A 13,646-nucleotide genomic window follows, 5' to 3' on the forward strand; every position below is an offset into this window, starting at 1 on the left:
AGGTTGCCAGGGCATTGAAGGAACATCTAAAGGAGCGGATGGGAGGAGGAAAGCAGAAGGCCATTTCTGCTCTTGAGAGCCAAGGCACAAGCCAGTGGTGGGAAGAAAGGGAGAGAAACTAGGTAAAACCAGGGAAGATAGTACCAAGATAGAACTAGCTTTGAGCAAACAGGGATGTCAACAGTGACTGTGTTTGTAACCTCCCATCTTTCCTTTTGGTACCCCCTTTGTTTCTGGCACCCCTGATTTAGCTTCCACCCAGATGCTTAGTTTTTTCTTAATCAACGGTCTACTAATATCACCAGAAAGAGTAATTTAAAACATCTCTAAGCACTGTATTGTAAACTGAGTTTCCCAGAGTCCCAGGGTTCTGGGATGGTTCTTTGGGGGCCACTGTGAAAGATGAGTAGGGAAGGCTAAGCAGGTGGGCTTTGGGCTCCCTGGTTTTGCTAAACACATAAATTCTATTCCTATCTGTTATACACACAGGCTGCTATGAGAAGGTCTAGGTTCTTTATTTTTTAAAGATTTATTTATTTATTTTAGAGAGAGATGGAGAGAGAGAGAGAGACCATGAGAGTGAGGGCAGGGAGGGGCAGAGGGAGAAGGAGAGTGAAACTTCAGCAGCCTCACTGAGCTCCCAGCTTGACATGGGTCTCAATCTCACGACCCTGAGATCACGACCTGAGCTGAAATCAAGAGTCGATGCCTAACCAACTGAGCCACCCAGGGCCCTGGCCCAACTTCTTAGAAAAAAAAAAAAAAAACACAACACAAAAATTAAACTAAAACTGTCACCCTAATGTGTCACTCCTTCTGGGAGGGAATGGAGTCTAAGAGCTACAATTTAGGATCCGGGATGAGGCAGCCTGCATATAATTCCAATTTCATCACAGCAGTGGCCTTGGGCAGATGGCTGCTTATTCTCTGGATTTGAGATTTCAGCAATTTTCAAATACAAGAAAATCCTCGTTGCCTCCTAAGGCTGTCATGACGATCAAATTCAGTGGTAGTATATGAAGGGCTTTGTACTATCCCTGCCATATAAAAAGGACAAGGTTAATGTTAGTTCTTACTAGCTACATTTATTAAGGTCTTCTAGAACCTTGCTACTCAAAGTGTGGTCCAGAGTTTGCTTCAGCAGCATGTGTACTAAAACTAGACCAATACAGGGAGGATCAGCACGGCTCCTTTGTAAGGATGGCATTCAAATTCATGAAGTATTTCATATGTAAAAAAAAATTATAAAGTGTGTGTGGTCCATAGAACAACACCACCAGCATTCTCTGGGAGCATGTTAGAAATGCAGAATCCCAGGCCCAACTACAGACCGACATCATCAGAATCTGTACCTTCACGACATTCGCAGATGATTCCTAACCACATGACAGTTTGAGAAACACTGCTTTGGAAGACACGCCAGACTAAAAGAATCGATCCTTAATAGTGGCATTCTAGAAGCTGTTTGCGAGGTGCTGGATGTGTTTCCTGGTACCCCTTGTGTGGAAAACTTGTTCATCTGTCAAGGCACAGCTCAAGCATTTCCTCAGTGCAGCCTGCCTGACCCACCTATCCTACCACCCACGCCCTCCTGGAACTGAACACTTCTCCCTTTGTCCTCTCCTTGACTCCAAACTGATTCTATCTCATAGTGCCAAAACACATACAGCAGAGTTGGAATGCATACCCAGCAACTCAGATGTGCAAAAATGTTCTCTAGAACTGAGCTAAACTACCCCCAGGAGCTTCCCATCCTGCTGGGTGGGGTCGCGGGGTGGGGGGATTGCAGACACACAATTCATTGTGTCAGTTGAAAGAATCTGCCTCTGGATGAATGCTGAGTCTTGCATATTTTAACTTCATTTTCCCTCCTCTTACAAAACTCATGGTGTCTGGGAGCAGTGGGGCTGAGGAGAAGAGAGCCTTGGATCCACGCTCATTCTTGCGGGTGCTTAGTGTTTTCTGCTACAGATTGGCTCGTCGAACAGTCCCTACACCGCTGTGCTCATATGTCTCCTGAAGTGCAGTGGGTCCCTTTTGGTCTTTTAGGGACCTCACTGGTTGTACCTGTTGTTAAATCCAGAGTCCTAGCTGTTTGCTCCCCTTTGGTTTTGTAACCTCTTCCTTCCCAACCCAGGTCTCTGGTGGCCCACGAGGCCTCTTGGCTTCTTCATATCTTGGATGTTCTACACGCCACATGCAGGCTCTGAACAAACAGAAATGGTACGTCAGGCCCCTGAACTGAGAGATTTCCCTCCCCTGTGGCTGTCCTCCCATCAGGAGGCCAGATTCTTCCAGCACCAAGGGAAACGCAGGTCTTCTCCGAGGGGATCCACATCTTTGCAGTTTGCTCCAGCTGAGGAACACCACCCCCCACCGCCCCCACCGTTCACTGCTTTGGTGGTTTCTAACAGGTCCTTCTGGTATCTGCCTACTTGCTCCTCTCCTTGCCTACTTTAACAGTTCTGTATCTCTTCATTTGCCAGGCAGGTGGAAATGTCCCTTGCATCTTAGACTGCATTCTCTTTACTCACTGTGGTTTATAGCATAATCCCATGGTTTGCTTTGAATATGTAAAGGGAGCTGCTGGTATTTGAAACTTCTTTTCTTCCCTGTAGAAACCTCACCCTCAAGATGATTATCAATCAGAGCTTCTCCACCGTTTTGTGACCTTAGCTGTCTGATGGCCCCTTATGGACCCCTTCTCAGAATAATATGCTTCACTAGATAAAATGAACTACAAAGGATTCCAATTATAGCCAACCATACTGCAACATAGTTACAAAAATATTTTTTTAAAGATTTTATTTACTTATTTGACAGACAGACAGAGATCACAAGTAGGCAGAGGCAGGCGGAGGGAGAGGGGGAAGCAGGCTCCCTGCTGTGCAGAGAGCCCAACTCGGGGCTCAATCCCAGGAACCTGAGACCATGACCAGAGCGGAAGGTAGAGGCTTAAGCCACTGAGCCACCCAGGTGCCCCTACAAAAATATTTTTTAAAAATCATGACAGAATAGTACCTGTGCCTCTTTGTTAATGGCTTAAAAGTTAATGGCTTAAATGATAAGGTCTTGTGGCAGATCAAGTAACTACCACAATTTCAAACTAATCATGAGAGTAAATAATGTTTTGAGAGAACTGTGGCAGTATTATTGTGACAGGAAAGTGTCCGTGATAGCTACTGACAGCCAAGTCACAGGTCTGGCTAATATTAGTGTGGTCTGTTGCTGCCATCCATAATGAAAGTTAAAGCTAATTTTTGGCAGGAGATTAGTAAAAATTAAGATAGACTTTGTCCTTTGGATACTTTATTTAGCTGGGGATCTCATGTTTAAAAAAAAAAAAAAAAAAAAGCCTTGTCTATAGCCTGAAAATCTGAAGCCTAAACTGACAGTCAGAGCTAAATAACGACTTCTTGTTCCAGCTGGTATCCCCCTCACGCACAGATTTGGTGACCCCCAGGGCATCAAGATTTACAGAGAATGAAAGATATGTCTGGGCAACACTTTTAAAATGGCTATAGCCTTTAAACTATTTTATTGGCACGGATTTGTTTTCATATCTCCTTCACCAGGACCGTAAGTCCTGTGAGAGTGGGGACTGTGTTTTAGTCATTGTTGTCTCCTAGGAGCTCACCTGACACATGACTGGAGATCACTGTCTAACAGACTAACTAGCTTTGCTGGCAAATCTGCAGGACCTAGCAGCCTGCTTAGCCATTCATCCTTCACACTCTAACTGTTGCAAGCTCACCATCAAAGACTTGGTCACTCATCTCAATCCCAGGGCACTCCCAATACTCAGATCTTGGTCTGTCTTCCCTTCAGTGGTCATGCACAGGCAGGCACACACATCACAGGAGCTGGATGAGTCCCTCAACCAACAGCAATTTTCACAAGACTGGTACCTCCTATTCATTCCACATATGATTATGATACCCTTACTATGCACCAGGCACAGAACACAGAGCTGGGGGATAGAGAGGCAAGTAAGCCAGAGATGGTCCACACTCCTCCACCATGGAGCTTACAGTTAAGCACAGTGACCTTTGAATTACGTACTTCACCCTCTTGGGTTCATGGGTAGTCCTCAGAGTCTGAGGTAGAGAGACAAAGCTGTCAGAGCTTCTATCTAGGTCCCCCTTCCTACTTTATCCAGAGTGACTATACTTTCTATTTTATATATTGAGGTTCACTTTTAGAAACCATTTCCCAGCTAAGAAATATTTAAAAACCACTGCCCTAGTAAAGTTTTTCTCATCCTTAAAGTCTTCAGGGAAGGAGATTCTAGAAGGCGAGTCTCTGTCCCCTTGGATATCCGGGCATCAGTACCTTTCTGCCTTTGATAAGGTAGGGAGAGGGGCTAAAAGGAAAGGGGCTGTGTGGCCTCTGTCTCTCTCTGTGGGCCCCAGCCACAAGACCTATAGGAAGGAGATGTAGATTTTTCAGAGAATGGAATTTCTGGAGTATTCATGCCACAGACGCCAAGCTGATGCCTTCTCCGTGGCACCCCACTTCCTTTCTCAGCCTTTATAAGTGAGATGGCAGAGAGAATCAGGAATGCAACCTTTCCAAGGCCAAAGTGTGGTTAATTCCATTGATGGCTGAAAATCAAGACCAAAATTTTTAATACAGAATGGTGCCCTTTTTAGGCTGCCTTGCTCGGATGGGGAGTGCAAATTGCAAAACATATGGGGCCTGTGGAGACTGTGTTTGGAAACATTTGAGGCACGTGGTGGGAAAACATTTTCCCAAGAGCTGCTTCCTCCAGGATTGCATTATCTTGTTCTCTCCACAAGGCAAATGTGGGAACAAAGAATTTGAATTCAATTTTAAGCAATTCGAATTCTAAGCAACCTCTTCCTTCCACGGCCATCCCACCCTAAGCCTTAAAAGGTCAGACAGGGATGGTGGCCCAGTTTGAGTGGTGAGGGATGAGACAGGTGAGGCCCGGACAGAGGTGAATCATGATGGCTTACATGTCCTGTGACAAGAAGCTATTGTTTGCTCATTTTTTTCGTTCATTCAACTAATTCCTGAACATCAGCTGTGTGTCAGGTTCCCTGTGAGTGCTAGAGATGCAGAGACACAGACAAAGTCTGCCTTACTGGAGCAGGGGCAAGTTACAGTAGCTAATACAGTACTACTACTATTAATAATAATACTATAATACTACTAATAATAAGTACACTACAGTACTTACTAATACAGTAAGTATTAGTTCACTCCTTTATAAAGCCAGGTTAATCGGAGTAGCTCCCTCATGGGGATGGTACAAGGTACAAAAGGAGTTAAAGCCCGGGTATGCTCAACTGAAATATTTTGTGGATTTCATATTAAAGAGAGATTTTTTCTCTGTTCACTTACCTGCTTAAAAGTTTATAAATGTTCTAGGAAAAGACAGAATTTGGAATCTATCCATAGGAATTTACCTGTGAATTCGTCAGCTGCCGACCAAGGATTTATTGCCTGGCTTTGTGAGAGGGCCTGAATTTCACAACTACAGCTACTTTTTCACAGTTAGTTGTTTATTTCCTGATTAACTTTTGTCCTTGGGGGCATCCTGTCTATCCAGAAACTCAGGTCCTGGCTTTCCCCAGAAGTTATAATATTAGTGGTATTATTCCTAAGAGTATGGATATTCTGCTCCTAAGGCCTATGGGTCTTTCCTTAGAGTTCAATTTAGGGTTTGCCTGGTGAGTATTCTTGCTTTAGGGTCCCCTCTTTCTTGAGTATAAATAGGACACACTCTGAAGGCAGGCTTAGGTGAGCCCACGCAGTTGGGGGCTTATTTCTAGCCTAGGAAAGGGGAAAGTTAGATTACGTGCTGTGCTTAATTCCAAGACTGGCAGCAATTTTTATAAATATAAATATATATTTATATACATGTTATATATATATATATATATATATAATAAGTATATTATATATATGCCATATATATATGTCATGTCATATATGTCATATATATATATGTCATATATATGTCATAGCCTTTGGTATAGTTTAATAACCTATTGAAAACACTCACTTTGGGCTAGGGCTAAAGAGGAGTGCCCATGGGTTTGGTGAGAAGCCCAATGTAAATGCAGTAGTATGGTGTTTAAAAGCAAAGGCTCTGGAGTCAGACTGGCTGGGTTCTAAATCCCAACTTGGCTACTACTCAACTGTGTGACCTTCAAGAAAGTCATGAACTCTGAGCCTTCATTTCTTCATCTCTAAAATGGGGTAATTATAGTACCTACCTTATAAGGTTGTAAACATAAAGAGAGCCTTGCACATAGTAAGCATGGTAGATAATAGTACTGTTCACCTATATTTCTTACCCCTTCTTGAAGTGCCTCTCTCTGTGGAATGATTATACATCTCTGTCCAGTTGAATTCAGGCATGGCCATATGGCTTACTTTGGCTGATAAAATATGAGTAAAAACAGCATGAGTCACATACAGGCAGATATTTGAAGAGCCAGGGTACGCTTTATCATACATATTGCCTTTACTCTGTGCTGTTAACTGCAACGCTCCAGATAGAGGCTGATCTATTAGCTTGGGTCCCAAGAATGAAAATAATATGGAGCAGACTCAACTGAGCCATAATGGGCACATAGCATGAATGAAAAATAACCCTTTGTGGTTAACAACTAAGATTGTGGAATTATCTGTTACTGCAACAAACCTCCTCTATTCTGACTGATGTAAGAAGGGCTAAATAAATGTTAACTCTTATTATTAAGCAGAATCTTCCTCTCTTTCATTTACATAAAATCTCAACACATTATGATACTGACAAATTTAGTAATTCAACTAGCTACCTCATTTCCACCAATGGTTTTCAAACCTTTTTATTAATGAAGCTTTCGCTCTGAAACAAAATTAAAAATTAGTTAAATTAATTAAATTGAAATTAAATAATTTTCTTAAAAAAGGAAGCTACCTTTACAAATAAAATTTTATACAGGTCTTCAATATATTAAAACAGAGAAAAGCAGTATTTTATTAACATAAATGTATTTGATAAACCAAACACACACTTACTTTTATAAGGAAAAATTAATCAAGCTAACACTGTTATGATAAACACAAACATTTGAAATTAAAAGTTATGATGCAGTTGTATCAATCCATATCTGTAATTGGTTTTGGTTGCATAGTAGTAAGAATATTTTGACCCACAAAGTTAAGTATTTGCAAACGGTAATAGTATTTTTTTAAAGAGTTGATTTTTAGCTAATCTCCATACCTGATGTGGGGCTCAAACTCAACAACCCCAAGATCAAGAGTTGCATGCTCCACTGACTGAGCCAGCCAAGTGCCTACAAATGGTAATAGTTTTTATTCTCTTATCCAACCACATGCTGTTGGGTTACATTATATTCTTTGATTAAACTGAATGGCAAACGAAGTTTATCTTGACTTGTACATGGAAAGTTCATTTGTACATGAAAAATGAATCTATGGAGCTGCTCAAGTTAATGCATCGTTGGCCTTCAATATGTAAAAATTTGGCATGTATAACATTCTTTGGTGTATGCATTGTTTTTAGTTACTTTTTTTAGTTATAAATGTTAAGCCATTTCCAAGTATCTTTAAATAATAATCAAATTAGCTGTAGAACTCCTGGGTCATTTCTTAAGAAATGACCTTGGGAAGGAAACAAAAACATCTAATTACATCAGTATTTTCCAAGTATTGCTCATTTACATATGACCTTCACTATTTTTGCTGTATCTGAAAACCACCTGTCCTATTCACTTAGTACTTGTCACCTAATATTTTTCATCAAATTGACTCACTTTTTCATTAACTCATCCTAAGCAATGATATTTCTGAAATAATGAATCTGATATAATAATTACATTTTTCTAACATGTGTTAAAATAAATACATACTTTTTAGGAAAAGATTTTATTTATTTGATGGAGAGGGCACAAGCAGGGGGAGAAGCAGAGGGAGAGGGAGAAACAGGGTCTCCTCTAAGCAGAAAGCCCAATGCAGGGCTAGATCCTAGGACCCTGGGGGCGTGACCTGAGCCAAAGGCAGATGCTTAACCAACTGAGCCATCCAGACACCACTAAATACATACATTTTTTTAAACAAAAAATTTAAAGTGAGTTTGTTTACCAGCTCTAATTTTGCATTTGTTGTTCATAATAAACATCACACTTATGAGAATTGTTGGACACAGTCCAGTAATCCCTTTCAACCATTTTTTTTGGTATGATTATGTGACAATTTTTACAAACAATACTTGATTTTGTATCATGTAGAAACAGCTTAACTTTCTCTGAGAAAGAACTGGACTGTGGCAAGCAGGAAATAGATTTTGTGTGTGGAATGGGGCATGTAACTTGTTAGGGTAACTGAGGATGCCTGCTTGGTTTCAGGCTACATACCTACAAGCAATTCACAGAGAAAGTATGTAGGTAGCAGTAATGTGACTTATTAACAGGTAGTACTTAATCTAAGAACGTAAAGATGTCTGTAAGAATTTAAATTGTAGGTTTTTCAGTTGCATATGTTGCATCCAGGGATCCAGGGATGCCATATGTAGACAAAAGAATTGTGGTGGTTCTTTGGGTTTTTATGGACAATGGCATCAGACACTTATGAAATAATGGGTGTCACGAACAGAGGTTCAGACATGGTCCATGCTTCTTTGCCATGGAGCTTACAGGTAAGGGCAAACAGAACATGAACAGAAGCAAAAGGGTAGAAAGTATCTCTATTATATCCTGATAATAAAGTGATAATATCAATTGATGTTTCAAAACTCTTTTTCCCTTTTTCTATCAGACCCTGACAATTGACAGTCTCTATCAGCAGCTCTATGAAGGGAGTAAATGTGAACACACTGAGGAACAGAAAATCTTCAGGAAATGTTCTACGAAAAACAACAACAACAACAACAACAATCCACATTAATGTCAAAACTGTTGAGATTCTCACTGACTTATAACGTGAGTCCTTTTGGTAGAAAACCATAAACATCAGATACTTTTTTGTCCAGCTCTGTGGAGCAACAGCAGGAAACACCTGGAGAACAACTTGGAAATCCAGGGGGTGGCTGGCTATTCAGTTACCTTCTGCCTTTGTACCCTAAGACGTTCTAGGTTTGACTCCACAATCTGGAAGCCTCCTGCCACATGTGATACTTGACAGAAGACATTGCAACCCAATTCTTCTTGGCCACTGAAGTCTCCCTCCATCATGGACACACGTGAATCCAGGCCTGAAGAGTCTGTGACCAAACAAAAATATTTTGCTTTGACACTCCAGATCCAAGATTCTGAACTGAGAGTCAAAGGAGAAGGTGACCTTGACTTTGTCACTTTCGCTTCTCCTGGCTTGGTCATTTTCATTTAGGTTGAAACTCTTTACCCAACTGCAGTGAGATAAGAGGTTCAGAAGGCCTTTTCAAGTTTTGTTTCCGGAGGGCACATTATCTTTCTACATATGCCATTGTTACACAGAATGAGGTTCCATGGACATTGGGGGGAGAACTCAGAAAAATAACAGCACTTCATCTCTCAAATATGGTATCAGGAGATTAAACCAAAATGTTCACTGTGGCATTTTTTGAAATAGTATAAAACTGGAGTCAGCCTAAGAAATCATTGATGGGCGAATGGTATATTCTTACAATAGAAGAGTTTAACTTAGTGCCAATGAATGCACTTTAAGTGTATGTATCAATTATGGATCAAACTTGAAAACGTATTTGCACTATTATATCACTGATACAAAAGTTGTCAGCATTCAAAGCAATACTATATGTTGTTTAGGGATGCATTCATATGTATACATTCATAAATTGGAAACCTTTAACAATTTATAACTGGATTAGGTAGTCACCCGGCAGGACCCTGAGAAGAATAGGACCTGGGTTGTGTTAGTTGCCTTGTGGGGGACAGAAGACAATTCTCGAGCAGTGGCCAGTAACATTTTCTCCTAAGGTCCCAAGGGTAAATTCAGGAAAAATTAAAATGCTTACAAATCACCTTTCCTTCCCCTTATTTGAAGTGAAGGGAGTTTTGAGTCCCAACTTGGATTAGTCCCTTTATAGAGTAAAAAAAAAATGCCAATGAGACCATTGGTTCTGCCACTAAAACATTAATATACAGCCATATTTGAGAGATAGCCCCCCAGAGATACCTCTGGGTATCTCTGAGAGATACCTCTCCTGATTTCATCCTGAAGTTTGGTTGTAAGTGTGTTACAAGGCTGAGTGGGCAAGTGAGACCTATATTTTTGTGGGTAGCTCTTCACAGGTCTAGGGCAGGGGATTACAAACTACAGCTCATGAGTCAAAGCAGGTCATGGGCTGCTTTTGAAAATAGGATTTTATTGGGCTACAGCCATACTCATTGACATACATATTGTCTATGAGTGCTTTTGCATTGCAGTGGCAGAGTTGAGTAACTACAGTGGTGCCCAACTGGCTCTCAAAGCCTAAAGTCTTTACTCTCTGTATCTTTACAGAAAACTTATCATCCCCAAGACTAGACATGAGGGACTGACCAAGCAGGATGGAGCTGAGTGAGCCTGTGGAAGCACCATATTCCAGGCAGGAGAAGGGAGAGGTGGAAGAAGAGCAGCTCGTGTCCAGCTGGGTCCGTTTCCCCAAATCTCCACCAACTAGCTCTACCTGAAGCTATAATGAGGTTTGTTTCAATCCATTTTTCACTGTGACTCATCCAGTTTGGCTGCCAGTGGCTACCTTTTTTCTAGTACCTTTAGATCTGTGCAAACTCAAGTCTGTTAATTAACAAACTCAGATGTTCTTTCACCTCTCAAATCTGTTCCTCTACTTGTCCATCCCATCTTGTTGCTGACAATTTGATCCTTCCAATGGGTTAGGTCAAAATCCTTGCAGTCCTTCTTGACCTCTAACTTTCTTTACATCATCCATATCCAATCCATCAGCAAATTCAGTCAGCTCTACTTTTCAAGTAAATCAGTGTTTAACCACTTCTCATCTTTCTACCACTGCCTCACTGGCCCAAATCACCATACTCTCTTGCCCAGATGACTACAATTCCTTTCAAAAAGTCTTCCCATTTCCACCCTTCCTTCCTTATAGTCTATCCTCCAAACAGCAGCCAGAATGAGTTTTTTTTTTTTTAAACCAGAAATAAGATTGTGTTACTTCTTTACTGAAAACCTTCTAATGACCTCCCATCTCACCCATAATAAAATTAAAATTCTTAATTTACAAGGCATTGCATTGCATTGCATCTACTATTTGGCCCTGCTATCTCTTGAACCACAGCTCTTATCATTTCATTCCTCCCTTGTATCAGTTCAACCACACTAGCCTCCTTGTTGTTCTTCAGCTATGCCAGACCTCTTAGAGCACATGATCTTCCCTCTGCCTGGAACAATCTTCCCACAGATATTCTCATGAATCTTTCTTTCACTTCCTTTAAAATTTTTTTTATTTAAATTCAATTTAGCTAACATATAGTATATTACTTTTGGGGTAGAATTTAGTGATTTATCAGTTCCATATAAGACCCAGTGCTCATCACATCACGTGCCCTCCTTAATGCCCATCACCCAATTTCCCTGTCCCCTCAACTCCCCTCCAGCAACCCTCAGTTTGTTTCCTAGAGTTAAGGGTCTCTTATGGCTTGTCTCCCTCTCTTGTTTTCATCTTGTTTTATTTTTCCTTCCCTTCCCCTATGTTCATCTGTTTTGTTTCTTAAATTCCACATATGAATGAAACTGTATGATAATTGTCTTTCTCTGACTGACTTATTTTGCTTAGGATAATACCCTCTGGTTCTATTCATATTGCAAATGGCAAGATCTCAGTTTTTGATGGTTGAGTAATATTCCATTATCACATCTTCTTTATCCATTCATCTGTTGATGGACATATCTTTCCATAGTTTGGCTATTGTGGAAATTACTGCTATAAACACTGGGGGTGCATGTGCTCCTTCCAATTACTATGTTTGTATCTTTTGGATAAATACCTAATACTGTAATTGCTGAGTCATAGGGTAGCTCTATTTTTAACTTTTTGAGGAACGTCCATACTGTCTTCCAGAGTGGCTGCGCCAGTTTGCATTCCCACCAACAGTGTAAGAGTGTTCCCCTTTTTCCGTGTCCTCACCAACATTTGTTGTTTCCTGTCTTGTCAATTTTAGCCATTCTGACTGGTGTGAGGTGGTATCTCATTGTGGTTTTGATTTGTATTTCCCTGATTCTGAGTGATGTGGAGCATTTTTTTATTTGTTTGTTGGCCATTTGCATGTCTTCTTTGGAGAAATGTTGTTCATGTCTTCTGCCTATTTCTTAACTGAATTTTTTGTTTTTTGGGGTGTTCAGTTTGATAAGTTCTTTATAGATTTTAGATACTAGCCCTTTATTGGTTATGTCCGATGTGAATATCTTCTCCCATCCCACATGTTGCCTTTTAGTTTTGTTGACTGTTTCCTGTGGTGTGCAAAAGGTTTTTATCCTGATCCTTCACTTCCTTTAAGCCTCTGCTCGAATATCCCCATCTCCATGAGATCTTCCTTGACCTATTAAATTTCTGAATCCCTACCACCAAGCTTGTACTTCCCATTCTTTCCAACTCTGATTTTCTTTTCTTCATAGCATTCATCATCATTTGACACTATTTAATAAATTATCTTGTTTATGGACTGTCACCCTTATTAGGGTATAAGCTCTGTGAGGGTAAAGATGTCTGTCTGATTTGTTCACTGTTATATCAAATTGATCTAGGACAGCTCCTGGGATATAGTAGACATTCAGAGAATTATTGCCAAATGACTTATTAGAAGCTAGGTTCTAGTGGTGACCACTGGTCCTTGAAAATCTCTTTGAAGCCTCACTGATGTAATTACCACGTTTTTTCCCAAGGTAGCTACTTGTTCTACACACCTCTAAAAAGGAGCGTCTAAGAAGAAAAACCTAGGACTTTACGTCTCTGAGCATAAGGCATGGTGTTCTCTTGGTCAAATGTGATGCTTTGCTTACCTTTATTCTGGAATGATCCATTAGCCCCTAGAGGGGCCCTGTCTTTCTCACTCTCCACTCTTCTTCCCTCCGAACAAGGAGATTAGGGCATAGTTTTCTTACTTCACCTTACTCAGAGTAGTAAGGGCACTTGTTTTCTTTTTGATTCCATGGGAGAATGCCCCATCCAGTCAGCTGCCTGAGAACAGGAGAGGCAGTCAGTGACAACAGCACCACAGGCAGCTCATTAGGCTTATTAGGCCCAACAAACCCTTCAATCCCTCCCCCCTCTAAACTCATCTCTCATCCCCAGGCCCTCCTCCCTCTAAAGGAGCAGCCTCTTTTGTTCAGCCCAAGCCACAGTTCCTGGGGGATAAAAGAATCTGTGGCCGCTTGAATTTGAGGCCAGCATCAAGCAATGGAACAGGCTTAAAATAGATCCATGAGGCCATAAACTCTTAATGATCCCATCTCTCAGCAGCTCTGGGACACTGGAGAAAATCCAGCTCCAAGCCCCTGTTCATTGGTTGCCAACCCCACCTACAGTGGTCTCTTTGTTCCTTATCAGCCTGGAAAATTATGCTGTGGCAAGTGGGTCCTTTCACTATTTCCTCCCTTTATAAGGCTCTTCAGAGAATGAGTAGGCCAGATGGACACAAAGGGTACACTTGCTCTTT

The 13,646-nt window shown here is 41.0% G+C and overlaps 1 non-coding gene across 1 annotated transcript; it reads left to right on the plus strand.

Moving 5' to 3' along the window:
* Positions 1-1,132: 1,132 nt before the first annotated feature.
* On the plus strand, positions 1,133-1,235 carry LOC131822372 (U6 spliceosomal RNA). Its single transcript, XR_009350238.1, has one exon. It is a non-coding gene; the product is annotated as a U6 spliceosomal RNA (small nuclear RNA).
* Positions 1,236-13,646: the final 12,411 nt, after the last annotated feature.

The sequence above is a fragment of the Mustela lutreola genome, chromosome X, assembly GCF_030435805.1.
Source record: "Mustela lutreola isolate mMusLut2 chromosome X, mMusLut2.pri, whole genome shotgun sequence".
Classification (NCBI taxonomy): Eukaryota; Metazoa; Chordata; class Mammalia; order Carnivora; family Mustelidae; genus Mustela; species Mustela lutreola.